Source organism: Passer domesticus, chromosome 5, assembly GCF_036417665.1.
Source record: "Passer domesticus isolate bPasDom1 chromosome 5, bPasDom1.hap1, whole genome shotgun sequence".
NCBI classification, from domain to species: domain Eukaryota; kingdom Metazoa; phylum Chordata; class Aves; order Passeriformes; family Passeridae; genus Passer; species Passer domesticus.
Window position 1 is genome coordinate 32,250,893 of NC_087478.1, and position 15,498 is coordinate 32,266,390.

General features: G+C 42.7%; 1 protein-coding gene and 1 long non-coding RNA gene across 5 annotated transcripts in view; both read left to right on the forward strand.

Moving 5' to 3' along the window:
- Positions 1–15,498, forward strand: part of HMGA2 (high mobility group AT-hook 2) — a 110,008-nt gene that overhangs the window by 43,203 nt on the left and 51,307 nt on the right. The gene's annotated exons all lie outside the window — the stretch shown is intronic.
- Positions 5,028–5,680, forward strand: LOC135300198 (uncharacterized). The gene is made up of 3 exons (XR_010362080.1): positions 5,028–5,165; positions 5,254–5,326; positions 5,468–5,680. It is a non-coding gene; the product is annotated as an uncharacterized LOC135300198 (long non-coding RNA).

Below are 15,498 nucleotides of genomic sequence, written 5' to 3' on the forward strand. Positions count from 1 at the left end.
GGATACTAGTAACGAGCTAAACAAGGCATTTCTGTAACTGAGAGGATCAAGCATACCATATTACCAGCCACTCATTTTCATTATGAGAGACCTTTGCAGCCCTGCTCCAGCTGTTTGGGAGCTCTGTGAGGTCCCTGAGCTCCAGGTGCTTGGTACAGTCAGTTGTCAGTGGAGGAAGTCCATCTGAGAGCAGAGTGATTTCAGACTGGCAACAAACAGGATTCCATTATTCATCCCCCTTCCCCTCAGATGAAAGTGCTTATTTAGGTCACATGGAAAATTAGTTTCTCCCTTAACAGATGCCACAACATTAGTACATGATAAACTGCATACCAAATTTTGTAAATATTACTTTGGAGTTGTAATTTTGCTGGATGGTCAGTTGACATTTTTGACACCATTTCAGAAGGGAAAAGTGGGAATACTGCATCTTTTGTTTATAATAAAAATGTGCATTCATTTGGTATGCCAATATTTGTTTAAGTAAGATGGTGCAGCAGAATATGCCCATGTTAGGTGTAGGAGGTAATGTTCATGATAGGAGATTACTTATTACAATTCAACCCCAGCCTGTGACATCTGTTTTTTTGTCATTTGGAGCCTTTCTTGGCTTGTCTTTGGAGCCTTTCTTTGGAGCTGGGAGATTTGTGCCAAGCTGAGAGCAGAGGATGCCAAGGAGCATTTCTGCTTGTAATATGTGTTAAGATGTTGTGCAGTTGACGTGAAATGGATTAACATACTGTCTGTTAGCTAAAATGCCCTCAGTGTTCTTCAAGCTAGATATGAAAAAAGAAGGGACTCAGTAGAAAGGTGGAGCTGACTTCAGGGGAGTTTAGGCTTTTTTTGTCTTTATGTGGTGTAGTTTAACAATTAAGTAAGTTCTGAATTACAGCTAAAAGATAAAAGGGAATTGAGTAGCATAAAGGCTCTATGTTTTTGTAATTTCCATTTAGCTGGGCCAGTGGAGAGTAGAGCAAATAAAGCCACTGAAGGAATATAAAATATAAATGTATAGTGATAATGTACAAACTATGTTCCTTGAGTATTCTCTTCTTTGCTCTTTAGTTGTAATTACTCTTAAAACATCAAAATCTCTCCTGTATAAAACCTATAAATGTGATTTTGAAAGGTACCTTGGTGCCTTTTGTATGTAATTTCTGTACAGTAGTTCTTCTCAAAAAGAACATATTCACCAGTCTTCATGAGAATGGCTGAAAATCATAGGAGACCTAAAAGGGGAGCTGCATTTATATTTACCTTCAGGATTTTGAACTTTTCCTTTAGAAGTAATTTAATGGTGATGTATTTTAATGTTTTCATATATGCATTTGGCTCTAGGATCTGAGGGTTTAAGAAACTCACCAGGTACCAGGTGCTCACCAAGTGCAGGACCCATCACGGAATTCAGTGCACCAGTCTTTGGAGGTGGCAGCTCCCAACTGTTCCTCTATCAGCCTTCACTGTCACCCTTTTCAGCACCCTGTACACTCCCAGCCAGATCTGTTGCCTTCATAACCTACCTTGCTGGCCCCAGTAACACAACCTTTCCTCTCTTCCTCCATTCTCTGCCTCTTACCAAGTCCCACCAAGGCAGCACAGAGCTCAGCCTGATCACAAAAGGAAATGGGCTTGAGCTCTGTGCCATGTGTCACCCTGTTGTTGCTACACCTCACCCATCAGAAATGCTACGTTTCTGGAATGACGATTTTGATTGGCATCATCCAGCAGTATTCTTATTCATGAGTATTTCCAGGCTTAGATCTCTGCCTACAAGTACTACTCCAGTCAGTGCAAGTGGCAAGGTGAATGTCAGAAGGGAGCACTTCCCGTTCTACTGGAATAATTCTTACATGGGAATCTCTGAAGAGGACATTTTCCTGACCCATGCACAGCAGACTGCAGTAGATCCAAATAAGCCATATCAACCCAGCATATAAATAACTTACTTGACTGCTTTGTATCTTGTACAAAATATGAATTTAGGGCAGGGATCTTATTTTAGGAGGTGGGGGGAACATATGTGTGCATAGTTAAATAAAACTGCTTCTTCAGATATGTGCAAGTCTGTCTGTTAAAGGTGGAAGACAAAGTTCTGCTTCAACCAAAGCTGTTTTAAGAGGTGAGCAGTATGCAGAGCCACACACAGTGACACTCTCCCCATTTGTTAGGAAAAATACAGTAATCCAGAGCCATACTAAGGCTTCTCGTTACAGAGATGTCACAGCCTTTTCAATACTCTGCAGCCCATTTATTAGTGTATTATCAGTTATTTGCACAAGCAGTAAAAGTTCATCTTAAGAACATTGTGCTCCATCAGGCAGATATATTTCTTCATCCTTACTGTGTTTCTTGTTCACCAGATGGCAAGTACAGCCAAATTAGACCTAGCAAATCCAACCAGGTCTGGTTGCCATAGGCTAATAGCAGGAGATACAGTGGTGCTTTCTTTTCTGAGGACACATAGGCAAGATAGGGATGCACATATGTAGTGTGCCTGCTGCAGCTGGCATCCCAGTGGGATGTATACTAGTGGGGCAGGGTGTAGATGAGGTAGGTGATGAAGCAGGAGCATTGCTTGAGTGCAGGAGTGCTTGCCAAGCAGTGCATCTCCTGAGCTGAGGTGATGTAAAATAGCAAAAATCCATCAGTTTTGAAGGCGCTGTCTGTATCAATGAGGCTCCACATCACAGTCATGTTGAGGAGCTGCAGGCAGACAGCACTCAACTGTATAAACATGAAAAATTTTGTTGGTGCTACACCTGGGGCAGACAGTAAGGCACAGGATTGAGGAGGTACGGCAAACCCACATTTCCAGGCTGTAAGCCTTTCCTTTGCTCTGCCTTGTGTGAGAACAGAGGTGCAGGATTGCTGCCAGCGGGGAGCCTGGGCTCTGGCAGGTGGATTCCCCTCTGCGGTCAGTCTGCGTTCCTTCCACACTGACCCCATGAAGGACAGGCGAGTCTCAGGCCAAGAAAAGGGTCCACAGTGTGAACCAATTTATAAACCTGTTAGTTTTTCAATGATTGTTTTGATGTTACAACCTTAGTAATACTTCAGAAAGTTTTATGGAGAGCAATGGATGGCTCTATCAGAAAGTTTGCTCCCAATGACCAGATCTGTGCTCTACATACCAGCAGTGGCATCCAGGCTCTTGCAGAGAACTGGCCAGTGCATGCTGCCTGCACTGCTGAGCAGCTCCTGCACATGCAGTGTGCCTGCATGGGGCGGGGAGCTGCATCTGTGCAGTAGGAATGCACAGACAAAACCGAACTAAGGAGCTCCTGACTCACAGCAAGGCTGGGCACACTTCATGGCAATTGCTGGCTCATGAAGAGTGCGTGGGCTGAGCATCTTAGACACTTGCTTGCCATTGTGTCTGGGCTGTGAGTTTTCACAATCGTGTGTAATCTAGTATGAAACAATTGTAATTTATTCAGTGTCGGGAATCCTGTGAATTCTGGTGAGAAGGCATGTTGTTCAAGCAAGGAGGGAGACGTCTGAATCCTGGCACACCCAGAATATGCACTTTTTATGACTGAATTTTTTGGTCATTCCTCTTTTATTTTCCCAATCAGACTGGTTGATTAGGAGATCAGTGTTTCTTTGTAAAAATGAAGATATATACTAAAAAGCAACCAGATACAGTAACTTCAGGTTTTTTAACAAAGCATTAGTATGATTTTAAGAGAGCCAAACAATTATTTCTGAATGTAGTTTTAAAAAAATTGCTCCCTGGCTGACAGCTGTGTGCACCAAGTTGTGTTCAGTGAAGCAATTGTAAACTCACATATAGGGGTTTATAATGGAAACTGCAGCTCTGCCTTCAGCAAGGCTGTGTGGACACACCACTGTAATTTCGATTTGATTAGATGCTCAATCAGTTATTCCTGGTAATAAAAGCAAAGGGCATGAGGTGTTTTAGCATTACATGTACTACTAATATCCAGGATACTTGGCAGGTGAATATCTGAAAGGGGGAACTAGAAATAGAGGCTCTAAGCTGTTTGAATTCCCTCCTTGCACCATGTTTGTGAAGTGATTTATTGGAGTTGCAGCCTATAGACCATACATCACCTTCCTGGTTGGCTTTGTTGGCACCTTGTCACATTCTTTCGGGCTTGAGGAATTCATTGTTCTTGTTTGAACTGATAAGAACAAAAAAGGATTTTCTGCGGAGACCTTGGGAAAGGCAGAGGGGGAGGAATGTTGACATGAAACAGCAGGGCTGCACTTTCCCAAGCCTTTCAGCCGGCCCAGCAGCCTGCACTCTTCCCTGGCTGAGGAGCCGGGGTGGAGGTGTGATAAGCACCATTTCCTTGCTGCTACTGCCCAAAAGCGTAGCCCTGGGGTAGGAGTCCAAGCTGCTGCTGCCCAAAAATGTGGCCCTGAGGTAGGAACTTTTCAAACTGAATCTCTCATAGCAGCACGAGGTCAGATTGTCAGGATGAATGTGTAGCATAGTGTGTTGCTTAATATCAAAGAATCACAGAATGGGTCAGGTTGGAAGGGACCACAGTGGGTCATCAGGTCCAACCTCTCTGTTCACTGTTATTATTATTATTACAAAGAGAGCTGATGTTATTTCAAGGACAGCCTCTGTAGGGCTTTCTTTTATCCTCTCAACAAGAGAGCTTTAGGAAGCTTCACAGGTACCTGGAAGCACAACACTCCTCTGTGCACATAGCAGGAAAAAAGCTTTGGAGCAGATGATTATCTGCTCTGGAACAATTCTGGGTTTAATTGGGACTTCTGGCAGTAGTAATTGGTATCTCGCTGCTCATCAGTGCCAATATAGTTCATACTGTCACATCCTTGTAAGTCTCAAGCCCTTGTTGGTGGCATTTTGTGCTTTCAGGATGAGTAAGGAAACAAATCTTTTTCATGATGTTGGGAAAATTTGAAAGAAACCACCAAAAGTTAAGCTGGAGTTTTCATTCAGGATAGTGACTCCCAAGGACAGTGATGAGATGCTGTGTCTGTGACGTGCTTGTTATGAAGCCTGTTAGAAGCAAAACAATGCTCTCACTAACCACAGCGTGTTCTACCTCAAGGAATGGTTCTGGAACCAAGAGCTCAGTTCACCTTCCTAAGTGGAGCATTCAAGGGTAAAGTGGAGGAAGAAGGATTGGGATGGTAAATTTCCCAAACAGTACACATAGAGCAAGGTGAGTTTTGGAGGACTGGCTCTTCTCCTGGAGCAGGTCCCAGAAGAGGGCTACAAAAACAATTAAGAGACTGAAACATGTGTCTTAGGAGGGTAGGATGAGGGAGCTGGGCCTGTTCAGCCTTGAGAAGAGAAAGCTGAGAGGGGACCTCATCAATGTCTGTAAGTATCTGTAGTGAGGGAGCCAAGATGATATGCCAGGCTCGTCTCCGTGGTTTTGAGCAATAGGACAAGAGGCAATAGGCAGAAACTGATGCACAGAAGTTCCAGCTGAACATGAGAAAGAGCTTCTTCACTGTGCAGGTGACTGAGCACTGGAACAGACTGCCCTTGCTGGAGATGTTCAAGAAGTGTCTGGAGGCATCCTGTGCAGTGTGCTCTGCTTGAGCAGGGAGGCTGGATCAGATCACCACTGTGGTCCCTTCCAGCCTCACCCATACTGTAAGTTCTGTTATAGCTCAAATATTAAGGCTGAGCTAACAGTGCTTTTCAGAGAATAAAATTTGTGTGGTATGTTGGATGCTCTGTAGGGATTTTTTCACTCTTAAGAGAAGGCTTGTGTCTCAGCAGACCTAGCACTCTGCCTCTGCACATCTTTGTGTGAACACAAAGCCAGAAGAGGTGAGTTATGATTTAGACCAGCTTCTGTCACCCAAGGAGGCAGCTCTCACTAGTCAGGGCAATGTGGGAGCACTGAGTATGAGCATCCCCACCAATGCTGCTCTCACAGGAGGGTGGGCAAGAAATGAGGCACCACAGGGAGGACAGAGCAGGTTGATGCTGACAGGACGGAAGGGAAGGAGTAAAGTGGTGAAGGATGTTGAGGTGGCAATGGCAGAAGGCCAAGATCCTATGATAGGCAAGAAAGCAGTGACAAGGTATCCTGGTCAGAAGCAGGGTGGGAAGCACCAGTGTACAGTGCAAAGCCTGCCTGCCCAGCTTCAAGTCCTCAGTCCAGATAGTGTACTTTGTGCTTTAGTTTTCATCATGGGTGAAATAGGAATGGTAACTCCATAAACTTTCACTTTATTAAATATTTTGGCATCTTTAGATGAAAAACCAAACATTTATTTTACTAGCACATGGGATAGAGGGAAACCTTTTTATCTGGGACAGTCTTCTTCTAGGGGTACACATCAGTTCCTTTGGCATTGGGATATGTAAGGCCATATCCACCTGTTGCTTAGACCACAGCAATGAAATCTGTAATTTAACATTCAGTACCTTTTATTGTCTAAGAGGGGTTTGCATTTTGACTTTATTACCAGTAGTGGCTATACAGAGATTATACACAAGGATAAACTACATGAGGTGTAAATGGGGAAGTGCCAATGTGTATGGATGTGCCTGTGTATATGTGTAAGCTTATCTTTATAATATATGAAGCAACTGTATACAGCACAAAGATTGAGACAAGCTTGTTGGGTTTTTTAAGTCAGTATTGGCAGGTCTAATAAAAAAGTATTTTTCTGCCTGCAAATCCTGCCTCGCTCATAATTTGAGCTGGTCACATTCACCGTGCATTTCAAACACAATTTATTAGGAGGTGCTCTTCGCTTGGCAGCCTGGCATCTTCTTGATGTCACTTGAACAGGTATATCCATTTAACAATGGTTGCCAGAGTATTTGACACTAATTTGAAGGTGGGTGGATTTTGTGGTGCAAATGCTCCCTTGCACTGGACTTACAGTGCAAAATGCTGCAAGGATTGCATCTCTGGTCTCACGTGAGTATTCCTCCAGAAGTGGGGGCTGCTGGCTCAGGCAGTGCTTTTGTAGGTGTTCTTAATGATTTTCTCTTCAGATGACCCCACACTGTCATCTTTTTCTCCAAGTCCGGCTCCTCTGACATTCACGTTGGCAAGCTTGCCAGCTTTGAGCTTTGCCTTTTCCCCAGCTTGGAAGCTGCCCTGCCTTCCAGCACTGAGCTCACTGACAGTGTATCACTGCTCTCTGCTGGAGAAGCACTCAGCTGGGCCGGGCCTCTCTGGGTCTCCAGCTGTTTGTCAGGAATGCAGGTGTGATGGCCAAACCGATAACCTCTGAGCCTTCAAGGGCAAACTCAACGTACAGCTTATTCCTGCTCCTCCTACAGCACAATTTAGGGTCTCTGTTATATATACTGGCTAGAGATGAGAGTTTTCAGAAAGATGAGAGAGATAAATAGGGTGATACTAGGTGAACACAAGCATCTGTGGTCATGCAGACTCGCTCCTTTGGTGTGCACGATAACAGATACTGGTGCCATTTTCACAGGTTTCTGCTCTAGCCTGGAGTGTAATTCCCAGTTGTATGTGCATATAATGATCTATCTGTGAAATGTTTCTTCAGGTCAGATGGAATGACCAGTTAGGAGAGTGTTTTTCTACTTAAGGGGCACAGTAAGCATGAGGTCCTAAGAGTTCATGTTGGAAGAGACTCACTTTGGTCATCTTAATCCAATTTTGGTAGTTGTGGATGTTATTCTGGCTGTTGCATTGAGGAATTTTTCAAAGACACAGGACAATGATCAGATCTTCCCCACAAAATGAGAATTATTTAAAATAGTGCCTCCCATTTGAGCCCACACATGTACACAACTCTATCATGTACATGCACACATGATACATCTTTAATTTCATACACTTTTGTAGGTCTGGCATCTTTTTTGCTGGGAAACCACTCAAGCATAAATTATAAAAACGCAGCTTTACAACCGCTTTAAAGTGCTTTTCTATTCTGCAGCATTCCATGTGAATTATTGCTGTGCTGTCAAAGAAAACAAAAACATTTGGGAAGGACTGTTTATTTTACAGTGGTTGACCAAAAGTATGCAAGTGGTTATAAAAAAATGTAGACAGCTAACAATGGGAGGTGCCATTGCTGATTCTGTAACCCATTCACAAACCTTTGACACTGCTTTTAGATCACTAGAGATAGATCTAGGGACTTCCCACAGGAAAACACACACACTTCCAAATCACTCAAGTTATGAAAAAAACACATCATTCTCCCCTCTGTCAGTCCACCCTGATTGTTCTTCCCCACCTGCCCACATAGTGAGCCAAGCAAAAAGCATAGGATTTCTCTATGTGTAGTGAGGTCTTTTTTTTCAGCCAACTATTTTTTTGGAGTGGTTTCCACTACAACAAAGTAGTAGTAGAGATGTATATTTGAATTTGTCTTGTCTTTCAGAGAAATCTTTTTATTAAGGTGGTACCACTTCTTGTGCTGTAGGGTACCATTTCCTATGATTAGACTCCCTGTGTGTTGAGCTCCCCTACAAATTATTGCATGCAAGCTGAAGGTAAGCTGGAGTCTGTAAGATATTTTGCTTCTTGTTAGAAATTAGGCATTCCAGCAGAAATTAGGTGATTCCAGTCTGCTCATACTAGAAAGCAAGAGGTAGAACAGAAGGCAGCCCAAAGGGTGACCAGGGAGACTGCCATATGAATGATTGCCCTGTGAGGAATGACTAGGTAAGCTGAGACTCTTAAGCATGGAAGGGATTTAGAAGAGACTACAAAGTCATGAGAGGTATGAAGAGATCTGGTATGGATTGGCCCTTGACTAGCTTTTCTAAAACTGGAGTGAATGGAGTCAAATAAAATCAGCAGTAGCCTGTTTCAGAAAAAGCAGACATAGAGTCCCTGAATTAGCCATCTTGCTTTGCTTGGTCCCAGTATAAATGTTGGGATGGGCAGAGAATCCCTTAAAGCAAACAGTAGTAGTCATAGTCATGGTCATAAAAATAATAACAATCATAAACTTAAGAAAAGTTTATTAAAAAAAAACCCCAACCCTGCAAGTATTTCTTGCAAAGTGGTTAAAAATTCACTCTTGGTCTGCATTACTTTTTAGCTACTGATATCCTGCAGGATACTAGAAAAGAGAACAAGGAGAGAAAGAAAAAATACTGTTAAAATAATGTCATCCACCCTCTGCCCTACTCTGTACAAATTCCATGCAGTTGCTAATGAAGATCTGGTGATGAAGAAAGGATGTGAATCCTAGTGAATCTGCCTTTCATAAATGTGCAGGGATTACTGTGTCACTACTGTTGACACATTTCCTTTCCCTGTAGGTACACACCCTTCCCTGTGCATTTCTGCAGTGCATGTGAGTTGGTTGAATAGTCCTCCAGTCATGCCTCTTATATTATATGGAATTTTATTTGAAAATTGAGGTGGGGAGTGTCTGCGAGCTCACTAGCGGCTGATCAGTCCTTTAGCCCTCTATTACCCTATAATCAAAAGTGCCAGAGGCCGTACAGTATTACCTTGCATGGCTACATAATTAATGCTGTCTTCCCTGACCAGAGGGAAATAAGCATGCAAAAGCCTGCTGCTGTTTGCCAAAAGGAACCTTAGTCAATGGGAGAGAGAGCAATGTTTTGTGCTTGGTCTTTTTGCTGCTTATATTAGAATCATGCGCTGCTATTTCTATCTGTTTTGCCAGTTGGCGTCCCTCCACCTTTTCTATTCATGCTCAAACAGCCAGGAACACTACAGCAGGAGAGGAAGCCCCTTCTCATGTGTTGCTGACTGAGCTGCCAGTGGCTTGTATTTGTAGTGGATCCAGCAACAAAACAAAGCACAAAGCAACCCCATCACATCAGCTGTGTGTGCTAACGAATAGGTTCATTGGATATTTTTGGAGCAGATTCCCAGACCTTCCCTTCCACTTCAGTTGAAGTAAAGGCATTAAATTTATTTAATGCTCAAAGCAAAAGTAGCATATGTTTCACTACACTTGAATAGCTATTTTGTTAGACAAAAAAAACCCTACACAACAAAACAAATAAATACATACACCAGAAGGAAAACCCTGAGGTGCCTACTACTCAAATGTAGGTGGAGATGAATGAACTTAATCTGAACTGATCCAAGTTGATTAGATGGTTTAATTGAGCTTTGGTACAGCAGAAAACTAGATATCTCTTCTGACCAGGAAATGGTAAACCGTCTTATAAACAGCCTGTCATGAGAGAATCTGAGTCATTGACTTGCATGTGCAAACGGCATACACGCTTATGTGTCTCATGCCCGAGTTACAGCCTCAACAGAAACAGTTTTACAGGGACTGAATAATAGTTGGGAGAAATAGAGGGGGTAGGGAAGCAAGAAAAACAGCCAAGTAATTGAAAACATCCTCCAGAGATGTAGCCAAGAAATGACATTTGGGATGCTGAATGTGAGCTGGCAAGATGAATGCAATTCCTACCACAAAGACTTTTTGTCAAGGTAGTCATCATTTTGGGTTGGTTTGACAGGATACACTTGCTGATAGAAACAGGCTTGTCCTAGTCTTCCCCATTGGTAGTAGGGTTTACTGATGCTGGAACTGGATTCTGCTCTGGGTGTCCGACTGAAAAGAAATCTTTCAGGTTTTTTCCACCCACTGATTCTGAACTACCGAATTATGTGATCACCATGGGAGTCAAGGTGTACCCAAGGTGCTGTATCCTGTGCTAACCCTGTAGAACCACTGACAAGCTTTTAGTTCACAGACTCAGATCGGTCTATTAAGTTTTCAAGCATCTTGCTATTAAGAATGAAAGAAGGAATATTTTTTACAGAAATAGTATGATCTTGTTGTGGTTGGACACTTATTTCCAGAATGTATTGGTACCTACAATACTGCTTTCTCTCATTAAGACAGAGGTAAGAGTGGGGTTTTTTTCAGCTTTGTGAAAACTCTAGAATAGGATAAAGTAATGCAGTTAGGGAAAGTTAATAGTCATTTATTTAAAATTAACTGACCCACATTTTGAATAGTTTCCTTTTCTTCTGAATTCACTGATATTTTTGTTCTTGGCCTTCTGGACCATTCATTGGGGAAGTACTTCTTACAGGAGTGAAAAATTGAATATCTTCTACGTGTTCCATATTTTTGATGTGTAAATCCTTTTGGCATTATATAAAGGAGAATGCTGTTGCTCCATATAGTAAATTAGGCATCAGAAAGTGAATTGGTGGCATATCCCAATGCTACATTCCCTGCCGGGAATAAACTTCGCTGTTTCTGTTACCTATAAGTGTGTTTCAGGAGTTCATATTTTGTTATAAAACACATACTGTCTTTTCCTATTGTTTGCAAGAAAAACAATGCACTTTGAAAAGTTTTCTCCCTTATCTGGGAGATATTGTGAAGGATTTTCAGAAACCAGCAGCACGTTTTGTCAAAGATTGTCCTTTTTCTTATGTGCTGAGCCAGCGGTTTCTGCCTCGGCTCTGTACTAAGGAATACTTTGAAAATGGAAAATCTAGTCAATGGGCTGCTCATGTTACAGAGAAAGAGCAAGAGTTGACCCCAGGCGTTTCACATGTTCTTATTCAGTATCTTTTCTCTGCAAAGGCAGTTGGAGCTGTGATCATTTCTGTGTGTTATTTCATAGAGAAAACTCAGCAAAAGAGTGGAAGCTGGGGCTGGTTTTGCCTGTTGGCTGACCTGCAGTAGCCAGCCACATGTGTGCGGTTGGTTTGCTGCAGATGGAAGGCAAATGGCATCACTTAAACTGCTATCAGTGGGCCAACATGTGGTCAGTAACTTGACTGCGTGCCTGCAGTTCCTGTTTGAACTGACCCAGGGGCAGTCTGCTGGTAGTAAAAACCTACCTGAGAAACATTAAGATATGGGTATGTGATTTCAGTATTAAATTTAATTTAAAAGATTACGGTATGGGAACAGGCTTAGAAAAAATGGGATTGTTAGCATAGCTGCAATGACTGGGGAAGGTGGACATTCACTTACGGGATGTCCCCAAGCCAAGGGTGTCTGGGTGTGGGAATGCTGCGTACACAGAACAAAACACTGGAACTCTGAGATTCCAGAGTTTAATATCTTTTGGTGTGCTTTTCCTTCCTTGCTTTTATGGACAATGAACAAACCTGGGAGAATAATATAAGTCTAGATTTACTGCACAGATTTTAAATCTCATATTCTTTATGGCACAAAATAGGCCGTAAAATTTCAAGGTTTCAGCTCTGTGTAAATCAGTGTAGTGCCATCAAAGAGATTGTGACAGTTCTTGTATGTAAAAATCAGGGCAGAATAATTTGGAAAAAAGATAAAGCTAATTCAGCATTTCTGAACCAGAACATTTTCATTACCTTAAAGCAAGTAAAAACATCCAAAATTAGTAAATCTTGTCCTGTGGCTGAACATTCATCTTGATAATTTTCCAATCATTTAGGAGCAAGCTGGTAATCTGTAAAGCCCAGTGGAGATGCTTTCAGTTGTGCCATAAACCTTTTACGATCCTGAATCTCCAGTTTTGCTCGTATGCTTAGTGTTCCAGACTGTCACTGTCATTCTTTACCTGAAAAGGAAATATTTTCTCTAAGATGGTCATTGATTTTTGCACTGGTAGATAATACCAGCACATTATTTGAAATGCACTGAAAGGCAGGGGTTTTTGTCCAAAAGCTCTGCATTAAGGAGTACACGGATTTTCCTTTTTTTTTTTTTTTTTTTTACCCAGGAGTATTCACTGTGTTCTTTTTGCTGTAGTTGCTCAATAGCAGCTAGTGGATACATTCAGCTGATGATGACTTGAAGTGCTGTGTGCTACCTTTTTTTTTCTTTGCTTAAAACCCTATTTCAGGATTATATTGTCAACCCTTACTGCAGTTCCTGGCTGCATTCTGCATAGAATCAATGCCAGTAGCAAAAAACTGTAGAGAATGGCACACAACCTCTCATTCATCTTTGCATCTGAGGTAAAAACCCTTTTTAAAGGCATAGGTTTTTCAGCTGGTGGCTGGCCAGTTCAGGTGAGGCTGTGAGAAATGCTCTTGCACCTTGCTGAGGGGACTTGCTGTTCTTGGAAGATATCCTCAACTCTCAGTGACAGGGTTGACAGCTTTTGGAAATGAAGGAAAAACGCCTGTCTTTGAATCTGCAAGTTTCTGTACATGTCTACTGCTTGTTGAAGCATCCAGAAGCTCATGCACTTTACTTGCAGCATGCCCCCCCTCCTTCACAAGTGAAGTGTATTTATTCTTGTCTCAGCTGTAAGCATGAACTTGGCACACATAATAGCATTACAAGATAGCCTCTTTTCTCTCCTCTGGCCGAGTGAAATGATATGGCCTATGCGCTCACGTTCATCAGACTCTTCTCAGATAATACCTTTCTTCCCACTCTCCCATTTGCTGTAGGCTGGTCCTGATGGCACAGAAAAATAGGAAAACTAGCTCACAATAGTTAGGCAGCTTTACAGTGCTGCCTGGTTTGAAGCAGTGCTGTACTGATGGCTGCAGGATGGACAGATGAAGAGTGTGTCTCTGAGTGGCTGGGAGGATGTGCTGCTTGGCCACCTCACAGTGCTGTGCAGGTTGCAGTGTCCAGCCAGCTTCACACATCTCCATTTCCCTCTCTCCCTTCATTTCAACCTCTTCCTTGCTCCTTTTCTACTTCTTGACATGCTCCACCATCTATTTATTTAGCTAGTCCTGTGACTACAGGTTCTCTAACTCTAGCTACTCTCGCTTGTGTTCTCACAGGAGAAGGAGGAAGAGAGAGAGGGAGGGAGGGAGGAGGGAGTCCCGTCTCTCCCGCTGACACTCGCCTCCAAGGTCTTGGCTGGAGGACAGCCACTGCTGGCAGCAGTCTGGGAGGAACTCACAGTGGTAGCAGAAGAAAAGAATTTGGCAGGGAGGTGAACCACATGATTGTGATTCATCCCACACTCTTGAAATGTGGCAGGAGGGGTAGGAAAGGCTTCGTGTGCCAGCACTGAGAGCAGAGATATTCACATTCAAACATCACATTCTTTTTATAGTAAGGCATGTCTCATAGGAAAAATATTGAACTTGGCCTTCCAGGATGAAGAAAATAGGCCTAACTGTGGTTTTACTGTTTGAGTCACTCACTTAATCAGTTACTGGTTGCATGTAGGAAGCCTTCTATTAGGCTGACTTGGAAAAATTGTTTTTCATTAATTAATAGTGACACTGAGCTGTTTTTCAGTTTGCTCAAAACTGCTTTCATTTGTAGGCTCCCTTATGCAAAAACACTCCTAATATACCATGGTTCAGAATAGTAATCACCTTAATCCAGTCACTTGATATAGCTGCCTTCTAGACAAGTCTCTAGTTTTTATCAGGAGTTAGAAGTTTGCTGGAGAGGTGAACAAAGTTGTATGGGAATCATGATGACTTGTGGACCTGATTTTCCTACCTTTCCTCGTATGGGATAGTCCCTTAGCCCTGGGCTGCATGTGTGTCCCATTCACATACCACGTAGGAGTGAAAGCAGCAGAAGATGTCATTTAACGTGCATTGAAGTGTAGGGTAGTGGTTTGAAGACCATGTAATAAATCAGTTCCAGTACAGCTTAAAAATTCTGGCTTTCATTTTGTAAGCCACATTTTTGTGAAAATCCAGCATAACAAGACCATCTCCTTAGCCTTATTTTGGCCCAGCTCCTCTTTCCAGCAGGAGGTGGTTACAAATGCAGCTGTGGAAGTGCAGTTCAGCTGAGGAGCACCACTCTGCACAGTCCCACACACTCACGAGGCCCACATTGGCTTAAAGGGTGATTGCTTCCCATGCACCATAAATCTGCATTTGCATCCAAAAATGTGGAGGCCACAGTGCGTGGAAGTTCCTTTTCCCCCATGAGTGTGTTTATGACAGATTTATACTGATGGCAGCAGTGTACACAGCCACAAATGTAGACATACTCAAGCTCTCCTAACTCAGTCCCTGTTTCCTGCTGAAGGTGAGACAAGGTCCTGTATGAATGAGGGGTGAAATTACAGCTGAACTTTCTAATTGTGTTAGTACAGGAGAACTTTTAAGAAATAGAGCAAGACCTTTTGTGTTCGGAGCTACCCCTGCCCTCTTTACCAGTTCACTTTATGTTAGGTTTACATTTTTTCTCTCTACAAAAAAACAGTAAATGTGTGTCTATATATCTCCCCTATGTTTATGAAGGATATTTGAAAGGAAGGTCAGAAGTGCTTTGATTCTTGAAAAAAGCCAGCCAGTTTCAGCTACACAGAACTTCCAAAGTGTATACAAAAACACAAATGCTGGTAACTGTTATTTCAGGCCTCAGGCTTAGACATGATAAATTAACACTGTCCAGATTTCATTTTGGAAGCAGTGCCTACTCCTGCACAGACATTCATATCCTGATGAACTCCGGGGCAGCTCCGAGGGGCAATCACCACATCCTCTGTCTGACCCTGACGGTGGCTGCTTCCTCCTGCCTCCCACGCCGGGCTGAGCACATGAGTCTGGGTGTGAACATCAGCCACAGCTATGAAAGCCAAGCCAATGTCAAGTTCAGCTCTGTGAGAGTATTGTAGGACCAGATACTTCTTCATCTCCTCCTCCTTCCCCTCTG